Genomic DNA, 15,861 nt, shown 5'->3' on the forward strand with positions numbered 1-15,861 from the left:
TTAGGACAGGTGGCCAAAAGCTTGGTCGAATAGCTAGGTTTTAAGGAGCGTCTTAGAGGAGGAGAGAGAGACGGAGAGGTTTAGGGAGGGAACAAGCAACAGTGGATCCTCTGAGAGCCTCAGAAGGTTGTGATGAGCTGTATTGTTCGCCCAGGAAAGATTTAATCATCGTTGAGGGAAGTCTGGCCTTCACTTGTCATTCAGAGTTTCTAAGGGGTCTGGGGGCGTTTCACCTGGAGACATTTTAGAAAAATGAGACTGGAATTGGTGTCTTTGTTTAGCGGTCTTTGCCTTGCCATTGAAGGAATGAAAATGTATTTATTCCCACAGTAACTAGTGCTTCAAGGAAAATGGTCTGACAAGCCAGGGGAGAGACATGCATATTATTGGAAAAATGTAAAATAAATATCCATAATAATATCATTAGAATATCTATTGCAATATATCCTTCTGAGCCTTTCTCCAGCTCATTGAAGCAGCTTGACGCATTATCAGAAAATGGTTGCTAGGTTATAAATATGAAATACAGTGATCTCTCTCAGTAGGAGTTACATTATTATGGTGCAACGAATGCCCCGGTGGATCACCGTATCTCTCATCAGGTATGGACAGCAGCCTTGCTGCGATTTCATCGTGTGGGTTTACCGAAGGAGAACTGGAATCCCGTTCACTGCACGCTAACCTCATATAACTATTGCAGACCGTAGGCATTCTGATACTGTTACCTCGTTTCGATTTAACCCCGCTTTTCCCACCCTGCTTAAAACAATACAGGCGGGCATTGCAAATCTGTGGGCCTTTGGCACCACCCCCCCCCCCTGCTGGCCTAAATGCTGGGATACACCCGCTGGTGACCTCTGACCCCCACCGTATTAATATACTAATTGGTCACCTGTCCTAAGTATCGCCTTATGTGTCTCGGTGTCAAATTTACATCTGATTACGTTCCTGTGAAGTTCCTTGGGACATTTTATTACGTTATAGACGCTATATAAATGCAATTTGTTGTTGTTGTAATGGTGGGTGGCCGTGCCACTATGATGGTGAATCCTGGAGGAAGGGGCTGCTGGGTGCAGGGGAAGGAGCAGCTCACCCCCGTCACCGGAAAGGTGAAGGAAGTGGCCCCGTAAGCCCCCTTTATAAGTGGGCCGAAAGATCCCAACAAAAGTCACTTCAATCTTTGGGGGTTTAGGCCATGAACTATGACCCCTCCCCCCAGGTGGGCCCCACACCCAGTACTCTAGTGGCCAGCATGCCTGCTCCCGCTCAATATACTGTCCGCTAATGCTCAGCCTAGAGCATTCAAGTCAGCCCCCAAAATTCCTGAGTTCGGGGTGGTCCGAAAAAGAAGATTTCCACCCGGGGGTGGGGGGGGGCGGCGGCAGGATCTGGGGCGGAACCAATTCATCTGGGATTTTGCCACTTTTATAGTGCCCGTTAAATTCTGGTGGCCGGCACGGGCTCGACGGGCCGAATAGCCTCCTTCTGTGCTGTAACCATTCAATGATTCTATGGTGGGTGGGGAACCATGGGCAGGTCTCCCACCCAGCCTCTTTGCCCCGCCCATGTCAATGGTCTGATTACACCTCCGTGAAGCTCCTTGGGACATTTCTGGCCATGTTAAAGGCACTATATAAACGTACGTTGTTGGGGGAGTGTCCGAAGAGAATCAGTTACCGTGCCCAAGAGGCCCTCGTGCTCCACCGAGAGCAGGCGATTGAAGATAGGAAGTTTATTGTTGGGTCCTTGCCCTGGCCTCCTCTGTGCCTCTGACTTGGATGCTCACCCAAGCCATGCTCTGCATTTTGGCACGGAGTTGGGGGGGGGGGGGGGGGGTGGTGGTGTCTGCATCTTTTGGGCATGGGTAGACGGGGGTTTTGCCTCGCCACACCTGCACTGACGGAGTGGGTCCATCGGAAATCTCAGGCCCATTTAAGTTGAGTTTGAATTTGTTTGCCTTCACGTAGGATGCGCATAACCTGTATTAGCCAGATTTCCTTCTTGTTATAAAAACAGAAAATGCTGGAAATACTCAGCAGGTCAGGCAGCATCCGTGGAGTGAGAAACAGAGCTAACGTTTCAGGTCGGTGAATTTTCGTCAGAACTGGACAAGGTTAGAGATGTAACAGGTTTTAAGCAAGAACAGAGGGGGGAAAGAACAAAAGCGAAGGTCTGTGATCGGGTGGAAGGCAGGAGAGATTAAATGACAAAAAAGGATAATGGTGCAAGGCAAAAGGAGATGGTAATGGGACAAGTTGAGAAACAAAAGACGGGTCTGGAGGTGGTGAAAATGGGAATGGCAGAATCATTAGCTATTACCAACAGCTGCTGCCTGAAAAAATGGGAGCAGAGGTTATGGTCTGAAATTGTTGAATTCAATTTAGAGTCCAGAAGGCTGTAAAGTGCCTAATCGAAAGATGAGGTGATGTTCCTCGAGCTTACGTTGAGCTTCGTTGGAACAGTGGAGGAGGCCGAGGACAGCCCTTGTTGATTAGCCTAGGCTCCCAAATTAAACTAATTACTTTTTTAAAACATTAGAGATATATATATATATATATATATATATTTAAAAAAGGCCTGGGAATCTGAACTAGAAAATGCTGGAAATGCACAACAGGCATATCAAATTCGATGCGACCCTTTTACATGCAGCCCTTTTTTTACGTCAAAGAGAAAAACTCTCACGGAGGGCCACGTCCGAAATGTTCACCTGTCGCTGTCCCTCTCAGATGGTCTACTGGCCAGACCTGGCATTTTCTGTTTTGGTGGTAACATTTGAAGTACGGCAGGAACTGCGGTGGAAGATTAAAATGGGACGACTGCTTTTTCTTTTCATTCTCGTAGTGAAAGAACAATTTCGATAAAGGCACCTCATTTATTGCGAAACCGCAAGTCGTTTTCTTTAAAAGAAAAAACGTTTAACTTGCAGCGATGGTTGATGAAGGAGAAGAGAATGCTTTGTTGCTGCGATAAAAGAATTAGATTCTTAAGAGATTCAAATCGCACTGTGAACTATTAATAACGAAACATTAACCTGAAGTGCTCATATTCAATTTCCTGTCCTCCATTTCAATGAATTTTCCCTTTTCGCTATTATAATACAGGTGCGTGTGTATTCATGCGACGTTACCCTGTCCTTTATTTTAATGGCGATGTTAACACTGCCATGCAAAATTCTTTGATCGGCTATTTTAATGTTTGCTGTGTTTAGCAGAATCGGATTAATTTTCTCTGCTCTTTTAGTGGGGCCACTAACCTATTCACGAGTTAATGCCTCTATTAAAATAACAGACAGAGAGTCACGGTTTCATACAAATGCTTAAATGCCCTCGCAAATTAATATTGTACCATTATCTTATCCCATCGGTTCCTCAGACTATTCTCCCTGTATTTCTGTTTAAATGTTATATCACTTGTGTAACTTCAAAGGGTCTCTGTGGATAAATACGTTCTACAAAAATTCGGTTGATTTGCACAAAGCAACTAGCGCCCGGGCGTGGCGCCGCTAACGCCTCCCGTGAAATTCAGCGCCCTGTGGCTCTGCGCCTCCGGTGAAGACATCATTGCCGTGTGCAGCGCCCCGGCCGCGATCTTCGGTAGCGCCCCCTGACTTACCGCCGGACGCTATGTCCGATGGGGTCAGGGTGGCCTACCTGCTGCCGGGGCGGTGCTAATTAAAGGGGAGGTGCCGGCTATCCATTTTTGTTGCTGGCTGCCTGCCAGCACCTGCCCCCGTTGCCATCTCCGGCCTCCTGTGAAGCCCCCCCGCGGAGTGCCGGCTGCGCTCCGTGAGCCCGGCACGTCTCTTGAGTGCCCGGTTCTTTTGTCGGCACTCCGATCCCTGGTAGCCCAGCTGGGCCCTGGGTTGCGCAGCGCTAGGCCCCTCCCCTTTAATCAGGGGAGGGAGGCCTGCAGTACCATGGCGCTACGTGCCAACGCGTGTGGCGCTGCTGCACGGCGCACCGCGATATTCATTGGTAGTGCCCCAAGAGGGTGGTGGCGTGCTTCAAGTAGCGACCCCCCTCCCTCTTGGGGCGCTACCAGTGAATTTCGGGCACGGGGGCGCTAACTTTTTCAGGGCGCTAAAAGTAGCGCCCCAAAGGGGGCGCGACCCAATTTTGCCCCCTAACTTTTCTATGTGTGAGTGAAGATTAAAACCTTCTCATACTGGCCCCTTCCGCATGCCCTGATTACTCTGGCACATGGCGATTGGCTGCAACCTAACCTCTGTCATTTGCTGCTTCCGCACATCATGCACGCAGGAGCTTCTGCCTCCACTGTGTCAGCCAATGAGTTGGAAGCAGGGCAGGACTTACAGCAAACAGAGTCTATTTTATTGCAATGTCTATTTACTCAGCAAACAGAAAATGGAGTCTATTGAAACAGCACACTACAGCTAACAGAGCCTATTTACTCAGCAAACAGTGTCTACTTACTCAGCAAACAGTGTCTATTTACTCAGCAAACAGAGTCTATTTACTCAGCAAACAGAGTTTGTTTAAATGAACTACAGCAAACAGAACTCATGACCAAAACTACAGCAGAGTCTTCCGATAAAAGCAGGATTATTTTCTCCAGCAAAAATGCAGTGAGCAGAGGATAGAAACACAATACAAATTACAGCAGGCGTGATTGATGGGAGGATTACCCAATCATCTCCATTCTGATCGGGTGTCACAAGATGCAGCCTTTAACGTTATGCATTCAGGTCACGGGTGATGACCGTGGAAATCACACCCACCTGTGACCTGACAATGAACCTTAGAGCAAATTTGTCCGCCTGCTGCAAGCATTGATTTGCTTCCGCACATCACGCACGCCCAACATCTCCTAAGCTTCTGCCGCTCTTTAAATTGAAAGCCTAAACGCTCGTTGCGTTCGTTTCCGAGGAAAAAAAAAGAGTCGGGGTGTCCCCAGTACATTTGGGCAGCCCGACCTCTCCACAAGGATTTCTCATATCGAGCCCAGATCACAGTCTCAAGGAATTGCAAACACTGGGGGTGAGTTTCCTCAGGGCTCTGCCCACTCCATCGCCGTACCTTTGATGGAGTTTCGGCAGAAACCTTCTTCAAGTGTGTGAACTCCCATCAGACTCCCCGCCGAGGTTGCACTGGTGCAGCGGGAGAAGCTTCTGAAGAAATTCACCCCTCCATGTCTAGCTCAGGGTTCGCTCTCGGGCATGTCCCGCAGAGCAATGAGCTGTAGGTCCAGGCATCTGATTCCCCACAAGGTAAAGATAGAAAGAGGTCGCATTTATATTGCACTTTTCACAACCTCAACCCGTCCCAAAACACTTCACAGCCAAGGAACTACTTAGTCACTGTTGCAATATAGGCAAATGCAGCAGCCAATTTGCACACAGCAAGCTGCCAGAAATAGCAGTGAGACAAATGGCCAGATCATTTGCTTTTTTAGTGATGTTGTTTGAGAGATTAATGTGGGCTGAGACACCGGGGATAACGCCCCTGCTCCTCTTCGATAATAGCGCTATGGGATCTTTCACGTCCGCCTGAGAGGGCAGGTGGAGCCTCGGTATGACATCTCATCTGTAAGACGGCACCTCCGACAGTGCAGCACTCCCTCGGTACTGCACTGGGAGTGTCAGCCGAGATTTTATTTTGCTCAAGTGTCTGAACCCCTTCTGACTCAGAGGTGAGCATGCTACCCACTGAGCCACGGTGACACGGGTGAGGGGCTAGGGGTTCAGCTACCCCCCACCCCTGGGGCATCTTACCTCACCACAAGTCGGGGCCTGGAGGAGCGAAGGGAGCAAGCCCGAGAGGAAAGTTAGTAAAAAGTTTCACAAATTAACAAAGGAAATCTCCGGCTGCGAGAAGGGATGAATCTCCAAATGCCACAAATGTGATGAAATGGCAAATCTAATGAGCTCCGGTCAACTGAGCCCAGCACAACTGTACAATTGTGATTCTGTTTTCCATTTTCTCAGCAAAGATTTAGTGTGCTAGGAGTAATCATCACACACAACAACCATAATAACACATTATCTGTAGTGATATGAATTCAATGGCACATTCACATCTAGTTAACTCATATTGCCTGTGACCCTTTGGCTGGCCATCACTGAGATGATTTTCCAGAGAGATAAAAAAACAAATGACTCAGATCTCCCATGGAATTCAATCGAAATGACATCAGTCTGTACTTGTAGTTCTATTATTTAAAGGGGAATGTTACAGTTAGGTTACGTACTTGCATGGAAGGCGTTTCACACAGTGCAGATCAGCTGCACAGGCCCGAAGCTCTGGATTTCCCTGCCTAAACCTCGCCGCCACTCTACCTCTCTCCTCCTCCTCCTCCTCCAATGTCAGCTGTGGCTCAGTGGGTAGCACACTTGCCTCTGAGTTAGAAGGTTGTGGGTTCGAGTCCCACTCCAGGGACTTGAGCACATAAAACTAGGCTGACACTCCGTGCAGTGCTGAGGGGAGTGCTGCACTGTTGGAGGTGCCGCCTTTCGGATGAGACGTTAAACCGAGGCTCCATCTGCTCTCTCAGGTGAACATAAAAGATCCCATGGCACTATTTCGAAGAAGAGTCAGGGGAGTTATCCCCGGTGTCCTGGCCAATATTTCTCCCTCAACCAACATAACAAAAGCAGATTATCTGGTCATTATCACGTTGCTGTTTGTGGGACCTTGCTGTGTGCAAATTGGCTGCCACGTTTCTTACATTATAACAGTGACTACGCTTCAAAAAGTACTTCATTGGCTGTAAAGTGCTTTGAGACGTCCGGTGGTTGTGCAAGGCACTACATAAATGTAAGTCTTTCTTTAGGACACTCCTTAAAACCTACCTTTATGACCAAGCTTTTGGTCACCTGTCCGAATGTCTTTGGCTCAGTGTCAAATTTTGTCTGATTACGATCCTGTGAAGTGCCTTGGGACGTTTTACTACTTTGCTATATAAATGCAACTTCTTGTTGTTGCCGAGTTGCCTAGTCTCAGCTGGAGCAGGCAGCAGGGGCTCTCCAACCAGCTTCAGTTTGCCCTGGTTGGAGAGGGGAAACTATCATTGCAGTGGTTTCCTGGTGCTGATCGCTATCCCAACGACCCTGCTGGATAGGGACGGGGACCATATGAGGCTCGACTGTGATGCTGCCGACAGTTAGAATGACCGTCGACACTCACTGGCCGGGCTCGTGAATGACAAGAGGACACCGTGTCAGAGGCTGGCCAGCACCTCTGGCATTGTACCCCAGCGTGAGACAGGGGACGTGAGGGAACACATTTAAAACATGGCATGGGGCGGGGGGAACAAAAACCATTAGCCTATAAGCGCCACTTACAGAATCAGAACTATTTTAGTTAAGAGATTGCGGTAGCTTTCTGACTTTGATTTGAAAGCCTTTATCATCTCTTTGCCTAGGGGGCAGACAGGGCCTGACATTCTGAAATGTGCTTCCAGTGGGAAAGGCCCCTCGCTGGGAGCGTAAATTCAGAAAATCACCCTCGCTACATAGAATGACATAGTATGTATAGCACAGACACAGGCCATTCGGCCCAACTGGTCCATGCCAGTGTTCATGCTCCACATGAGCCTCCTCCCACCTCTCTTCACCTCACCCTATCAGCGTAATCTTCTATTCCTTTCTCCTTCATGTGTTTATCTAGCTTCCCCTTAAAGTCTGAATTATTAAATCTGCATAAAAACAGTTAGAATATCTATATATTAATAAGAACCTTGTGTAGAGCATACACTTCCTGTTTCACAAGCCTTACTTCCTGTTGTCACAAATTTTCGGTCATGTTTTTCTGCAAATTGCTATGTTAACAATTCCCTTTCAATTTTGTCATGTCAACGGTCACGATGCAGTTGCAGCCTCTGACCACTGGATGGCACTGTGGAGTGAGTTTCTGTAATCTCTCTCCCGACTCCACTGCCATCTTGTATATAGGAAAACAACCTATATTAATCAACTGACCATGGGTTTATGCCGCTGGCAACTTAATAGATGGAAAATCCCAGTCGATCCCAGATTCATGCCATTGAGTCGCCGCACATTGAGCTCAAGGCCCGAAGTCTGCCTCACAGGAGGCAGAAAAAGTCGATGGCTGAGGTGTGTATTTTCCAGCGGGCATTTACAGCACAGTTTGACGGTCTGCTGCCTGCCCTCAGCTGGGCATTGGGCGGGTGAGCTTCAAGGGGGGGCAGAGAAAAACAAGCACGAAAGAAGGGAGCTGATTATTTTTCCTCAGCCAGAAAGCTACTGAAATGACTGAGAGAAAAAGGGTTTCAGAACAATGAAAATGTTGAAAACATTGTAATATTTTTAAGTAAGCCTGGCAGCCAACAGAAGCTGATGGAGAAAGTGCACCAAAGAAAAAGGGCCAGAGGACTTAAATGGAAACACAAGGAAAAGTGAATTTAAAATAGACATTAAGGAAAATCTTCTTCAAGAGTGATGATGTTTGGAATAATCTACTAGACAAAGTAATATAGGTAAGACCATTGGGGTTATTTACAATACAATTAGGCCCCTCATTGAGAGAGTTAATGTACTAGAGGGATGAGCTTCGGTAGGCTGAAAGACTATTTCTCATTCCCGACTTTCTTATATTAAAGTAATCTGAAGGTCACCAGTGATGTGGGGCCGTGGCCTGCTGAGCAATATACTTGCAGACAATATAGAGAGCTTGTTCATCTCTCTCTGTAAGAGCTAAGCCCATTATCTGAAGACCATCGAGTTCCTCTTTCAGACAGCAAGCTATCAGGCCGGGTAATCGTTTGCCTGTAGCATCCAGATGACGAATAAATAACTGCTGGTTGTGAGCTCCTTCGGGCCCTCATACGTGACACCACTTTCAAACCAGTGAGGACATTGTGTTCTCTCCCGAAATCTCATCCTTTTTATTTCTTGGACACAAATGGAAACCTTCATGTTCAGCAAAGGAAATTGGTACACCGCCATTTTCAAACAAAAGATCACAAGATAGATACAGATGAGGAAGGCCACGCGGCCTCTTGTTACCTCATCTATCCAGGCAGAAAAGCCTACAGCCCTCTCATCACAACAGTCTTGTACCTTCACCAGTGTTCTTAGGAAATGATTTTTTAAAGAGGGAGAGCTCAATTATCTCAAAACCAGCCCCGTAAACTGTTAATTAAGGATTGTTTTCCCTAGGCAGAGAAGGTTAAGGGGAGATTTAATAGAGGCGTTCAAAATCATGAAGGGTTTTGATGAAGTAGATAGAGAGAAACTGTTTCCATTGCCAGGAGGGTCGGTAACCAGAGGACACAGATTTAAGGTGATTGGCAAAAGAGATAGTGGGGAGATGAGGAGTTTTTTTTATGGAGCGAGTTGTTGTGATCTGGAATGCACTGCCTGAAAGGGCGGCGGAAGCAGGTTCAATAATAACTTTCAAAATGGAATTGGATAAATACCTGAAGGGGAGAAAATTCCAGGGCTATGGGGAAAGAGCGGGGGAGTGGGAGTAATTATTTACCTCTTTGGCACAATGGGCCAAATAATCTCCTTCTGTGCTGTAAGATTCTATGATTCTAATATAGTGTTGATGCGCTATCAATTACTCATAAAAGACGGAGAGTTAGGAGAGTAACTAAAAGGCTTTTATTAGCAAAGAACAGAGCATGCCTCTCGTGGTTGACTGGGTTCCAAGAAGGCAGGGGGCTGCAGAGCAGTCACCTTTATACCTGGGCCTGTGGGTGGAGCCAGGGGCGGAGCCAGCAGAGGCATGCTGAGGCATGCATAGATACAACAGTGTGCAACAACAACAACGGTGAACAACAATAACAGTGGTTTACCACAAGTGTTGCGTACGTGTTTTAATTTCCCATACACCTGGGCTTAGCTGCTAGTCTCAGCTGCCATTCCTCGCCTCCAGAGACCTACACTTCAAATCAGCTGAAGGGGAAACCGAGACTGTGTTTCCTGGCAGCTGCGAATAGTCAGGGTAAAACAGAACCCTGTCCCTTGCAGTCTGTACTTCGGCAAACACGAGTCCGCAGCACTGGATCCTCCGAGAGGCTGCGGGTTCAAGAGCGAGGCAAGAGGGGTAGAGGTCAACTGTTGCGAAGGCTGAGGCAATGCTCAGGGAACCGAGAGCTCTAGAGTGCCTGACCTTGGAGGTTCTCAGTAATCTCTCCTGATGCTCAGCTATTTTGTTCACACATAACACACAACCCTTGCTCCAGGCAAAGGGGTCATGGATGGTCAGTGATCCCACGCTAAGCCAGGCTGCAAGTCAAGCAAAGCCACCCATTAAACAGTCTGAGAACAGGCATATCTTATGCAGCAGGCAGACCCGATGGTTTGGAGAGGTCCTGTATTTATCGAGAGGTCAATTTAACACTTTATTAACTCTCTTGCAGGAGCTAACTATAGAAGGAATTTGTATTGATGTAGCATCTTATCACAGCCTCAGGACATCCCAAAGCGCTTCACAGCCAATGAAGTACTTTTGAAATGCCGTCATTGTTGTAATGTGGAGAACCTGTAGCAGACAATTTGTGCACAGCCCGTTAATCGGTAATTATCCATTTGAGGGAAGGAATCAATTTCTGTAAAGCCACCCTAATTGAGAACTGGGCTCAGTGTACAGGAATATTATGGCGGTCATATCAGGACGACAAGTTTCTGTGCAGCCTTTTGGATGTGGGTCTGGGATGAGAACTTACGTTTCAATTCCTAAAACAAAAGGTCCCTTTCAATTTGGGGGAATGCTAATAAAAACAGAAAACACTGGGAATTCACAGCAGGTAGTTCAGCATCTGAAAGAGAAGGAAAGGTTGATGTGGAATCCGTGATCAGAACTGGTACAGGCCCACGTTAACAGCCTGTGTTTTCTCTTTCAGATCCTTACCAGCTCTGCATTATCAGCATTTTTCGTTATTATCTTAGGTTTGTAACGTTCCCAGTTTTTTTTTCTCCCTGGGAGTTGATGGTGACGTATTCTGCAGTTGTATAAGTTTGACTGCGCTGGACTCCTGCGGGGTTTCATGCCCTCTCGTGCACGACTCACCTCGTTTGTGCAAGGCTCCTTTTCGTTGGTTAGTTTAGTAACGCCATGGCCAACCAGTCCTTCAGACAGTCGCTAACAGGCCAACAGTTGCGTTTGCAAAGTGCACAAAAGAATTCTGGGCCAGTGCTTTAACCACTGCAATACTAGAGGAAATAGTACGCTAGGAAATCTACACACATGCGCAAAGACACACAGAGGGTCATTTTGACTTTGGGCGACAGTGTAAAACAGTCGATAACTAATCGGCCGCCTGATAGACATCTCTCCCCATTTTCATTTCCCTAAGAAAACACGGGTCCCCGAGAGCAAGCATCAGACGCAGGGAAAACTTGGTTCTCTTGATACCCTAACGGAGACCAAAAGCACACCAAGACAGTGAGAAATGGAAAGCAGTGCTCGGAGATCCTGTGTCTGCATCTGAGCCCTTTCTCTCTTAACCCTTGACACCAATAAAAGTGCCTCTGTCTCCCTGCCTGAGGTGAGATTGGAGTTCGCTCTCTCTTTCTCTTTGTGTGAGATGAGGTTGGTTTTCTTTATCTGTGTCTGCATTCCTCATCCCTCCCTCTCTGAGATGAGACTGAAATTCTCCCTTTATCTGTCATTGTGTGTGGTATACTTCACAGAAAACAGCTTTCTTTTACAGAACGTTACAGCATCCTTCAGGCCTGATAGTTTTAATCCAGGATGTGTCCTTGGCTGTTTATGTGTACGTGAGTTCTTTATCCAGCAGTCTAGTCTATTCAGCAGGCTGGATTATTGGGTTATGCTGCACTCTCGGGGGGTGGGGGGGTGGTGTTCCATCAGTAATGCCATTAGAGCATGTACTGTACATCAATTTGCGCGTCCCATAAGCCCACAGGAGTTCCTCATGTCGAATGTTGGATGAAAAATCTGTTGTAGCTTTGTACTCTTCACCCTGAAACTTTGGTGGTATGATTCTGCAACATGGTCATAGTGCATTAGACTCCCAGATGTCCTTACGTTGGCCTCTGAGAGAGAGCCTGGGCCCCTGCAAAATCAAATGTTAGCAGCCGACTTCAAAATGTTTTGAAACTTTATCCACATGGAATGTCGAAGGATGCTGCCAGTGAGAGGAGGAGGCAGTGAGAGGAGAAATGGTTTCATACCGTAGATCAAAAATGGAGGCCGGCTGACTAAAAAGGCAGCCATATTGAGGCCTATACTTTAGGCCTTACTGCCCTACCTCTGGAAGAATAGCTTATTATTTGATGCACAGCCATGCTAAATTATATATGTAGATGAAACATTTTACTCTTACAGAGTGTTTGCCTAATCTAGCAGCCACCATTATCAATTTAACAAGGTTTGATTAAGATTATTAAACCACTTAAAATGCTCATATTTTGCTACCCTATTTGAATCAGCTCTTTGTTTCATTAAACATTTAGAACACTGAACCATTTCCTGATCACAGATAATGGATACAAGGTACTGAATTAAACTCGACACCACCCAGGACAAAGCAGCCCGTTTGATCGGTACCCCATCCACCACTTTAAACATTCACTCCCTCCACCACCGGCGTACTGTGGCTGCAGTGTGTACCATCTACAAGATGCACTGCAGCAACTCGCCAAGGCTTCTTTGGCAGCACCTCCCAAACCCGCGACCTCTTCCACCTGAAAGGACAAGGGCAGCAGGCACACGGGAACACCACCACCTCCAAGTTCCCCTCCAAGTCACACACATAGAATCATAGAAATTTACAGCACAGCCCACCGTGTCTGTGCCAGCCGACAAAGAGCTATCCAGCCTAATCCTACTTTCCAGCTCTTGGTCCATAGCTTTGTAGGTTACGGCACTTCAAGTGCACATCCAAGTCCTTTGTAAATGTGATGACACCATCCTGACTTGGGAATATATCGGCCATTCAAATTTTTTGCCTTATAACACTCCTGTGAAGCGCCTTGGGACGTTTACTACGTTAAAGGCACTATATAAATACAAGTTGTTCCTTCATCATCGCTGGGTCAAAATCCTGGAACTCCCTCCCTAACAGCACTGTGGGAGCACCGTCACCGCAGGGACTGCAGCGGTTCAAGAAGGGCAATTTGGGATGGGCAATAAATGCTGGCCTCGCCAGTGACGTCCACATCCCATGAACGAATAAATAAAAAGTTATGGAACCGTAACATCAAAGAGGGACATTTTCAGCCTGTGTGTTCATTTTAATGGATGGTAAATTTTGGGGCGCACATACCCAGTGTCCGATTGTGCTGCTGATCTATAAATCTTTGCACCGGGAGTGCTACAGATGACAATTTACCCCTAATATTAATCACAACATTGTATAACTCCAGTTAAGATGTCAGTATACAGCCATCCCACTCCTGCGCTGCTGTGCTTAGGATGCCTCTATGTTTGTTCCCTGCAATCATAAACTAGTAAGACATAGAAACATAGAAGATAGGAGCAGGAGTAGGCCATTCGGCCCCTCGAGCCTGTTCCACCATTTTATGAGATCATGGCTGATCATCCAAATTCAGTACCCTGTCCCTGCTTTCTCCCCATATCCCTTGACCCCTTTAGCCTTAAGAAATATATCCAACTCCTTCTTGAATATATTTAATGAATTGGCCTCAACTGCCTTCTGTGGTAGAGAATTCCACAGGCTCAGCACTCTCTGGGTGAAGAAATTCCTCCTCATCTCAGTCCTAAATGGCTTACCCCTTATCCTTAGACTGTGACCCCTGGTTCTGGACTCCCCCGCCATCGGGAACATCCTTCCTGCATCTAGTCTGTCTAGTCCTGTTAGAATTTTATAAGTTTCAATGAGATTCCCCTCTCATTCTTCTAAACTCCAGCGAATTTAAGCCCAGTCGACCCAATCGCTCCTCATACGTCATTAAATACTCGCATTAATTATATGTCACGAAGAAATCTAAGAGCGCTCCACACAATGAATTCCTTTGCTATACAGGTGACACACCAGCCATTCCCCACAATGGGATGAATGACCAGCTCGTTCCATTTTTGGTAGAGGGAACGGGAGCCTGTTGGCCAGAACACCAGGAGAGCGCCCTGCTCTTCTTTCAAACTATTTCATAAACATCTGTCGGGACAGAGGGGTAGGACCTCAGTTTAGCCTTTGAGCCAAAGGACGGCGCCTCTGGCAGTGCAGCATCCCTTCAGCACTGTACTGGATTCCATCTGGTATCACACGCGCCCAATGTTGCCACTAAGCTGCCCGTGCGCCCGGCCGGGCGGGCACCTGCAAGCTCCCGCGCAGGCCGCTGAGCAGCTCTTCCATTGTAAATACCGCCCAGGCGCAAACATTTAAAGGGACTGTCATGAATCTCATCATTCATGAAGAAATGACTCATGAAGTAACACTGGGCGGCCAGCTGGTGGCGCCGTCCAAGGAGTATAAATACTCGGGCGTGGGCCCAGCTTGCTCAGGATGTTTCTGTAACCAGGAACTAGTGATGTAACTAGAAATCTCATGGTTTTGAAACATTTGATTAAAGCCTTGTTTTATAGTCAAACCAAGTGCTCAGCAGTCTTTTTACATCAGGGACCGCATAATAAAAGAAACAGGCCGCGCAGAACAAAGCACTGCTTCCAGGGAACGTTGCATCTCTAAAACTGCTTTGGTAACAATTTCCCTGTTCGTTGAGCTTACTAGAGCCAGGACTGGCGTGGAGTGAGATACTACGGTTTGAGCTGATGGTTCAGCTGTGGGATGCTGCATGAGTTCATTGGTATTGATGTTATCCCGGGCCTTTACAAGCCCTTAAAAATGTCCGATTGGCTCAATTACTGCTCATGTTAATCCTCAGATCAGCGCTGAACACGGGACAGTTTGTCCTTTCCTGGGATGGCAGGAATGACGTATGAGGAGAGATTGGGTCGATTAGGCTTACATTCGCTAGAGTTTAGAAGAATGAGAGGGGATCTCATTGAAATTTATAAAATTCTAAAAGGACTAGACAGACTAGATGCAGGAAGGATGTTCCCAAAGGCGGGGGAGTCCAGAACCAGGGGTCACAGTCTAAGGATAAGGGGTAAGCCATTTAGGACTGAGATGAGGAGGAATTTCTTCACCCAGAGAGTGCTGAACCTGTGGAATTCTCTACCACAGAAGGCAGTTGAGGCCAATTCATTAAATATATTCAAGAAGGAGTTAGATATATTTCTTAAGGCTAAAGGGATCAAGGGATATGGGGAGAAAGCAGGGACAGTGTACTGAATTTGGATGATCAGCCGATCTCATTAAATGGCGGAACAGGCTTGAGGGACCGAATGGCCTACTCCTGTTCCTATCTTTTATGTTTCTATGTTATGTTTTGCACTTGCTCCGAATTTTACGACCCTGGCCCGTAATTTGCGGCCCCTACGGGTGCGTATAAGGTGTGTACGCACCCGTAAGGGCCGCCCGACTTCAGGGTTTTCTTGACAGATACAACGCATCCCCGGGAAATGGGCATCCGCAGGCGGAGAGTTGGGCTAACTTCTGCCCAGCGAATGCCTGTGAAATTCTCACGCAAGGCCTGCTTTTACCAGCGTCAGAGTTTTAAAAAATATAAAAATACATTTCTTGCAATCATTTATACGTTAAAAAACCTGTGCAGTAAGGTAAGTTTATTTTTAGCCCCTTTAAAACATTTAAATTAATTTTTCGAAAAATTTAATTTTTGTTTTAAATATTTAATTAAATGGCATTTTAATTCATTTTAAATATGTAAAAAATATATATTTATTTGATGTGTAGATGTATTTTTGGGGGTCTTCCCATTCCCATTGGGATGGGGGGATTGTCCTATGAGGAGAGATTGAGTAGACTAGGCCTATATTCTCTAGAGTTTAGAAGAATGAGAGGTGATCTCATTGAAACATACAAAAT

General features: G+C 46.6%; 1 protein-coding gene across 1 annotated transcript in view; it reads left to right on the forward strand.

The window, feature by feature from the left end:
* Nucleotides 1–15,861, forward strand: part of kif26ba (kinesin family member 26Ba) — an 891,296-nt gene that overhangs the window by 225,874 nt on the left and 649,561 nt on the right. The window lies entirely within an intron of this gene.

The sequence above is a fragment of the Somniosus microcephalus genome, chromosome 3, assembly GCF_052327205.1.
Source record: "Somniosus microcephalus isolate GS21.2 chromosome 3, FLI_Smic_1.0, whole genome shotgun sequence".
NCBI classification, from domain to species: domain Eukaryota; kingdom Metazoa; phylum Chordata; class Chondrichthyes; order Squaliformes; family Somniosidae; genus Somniosus; species Somniosus microcephalus.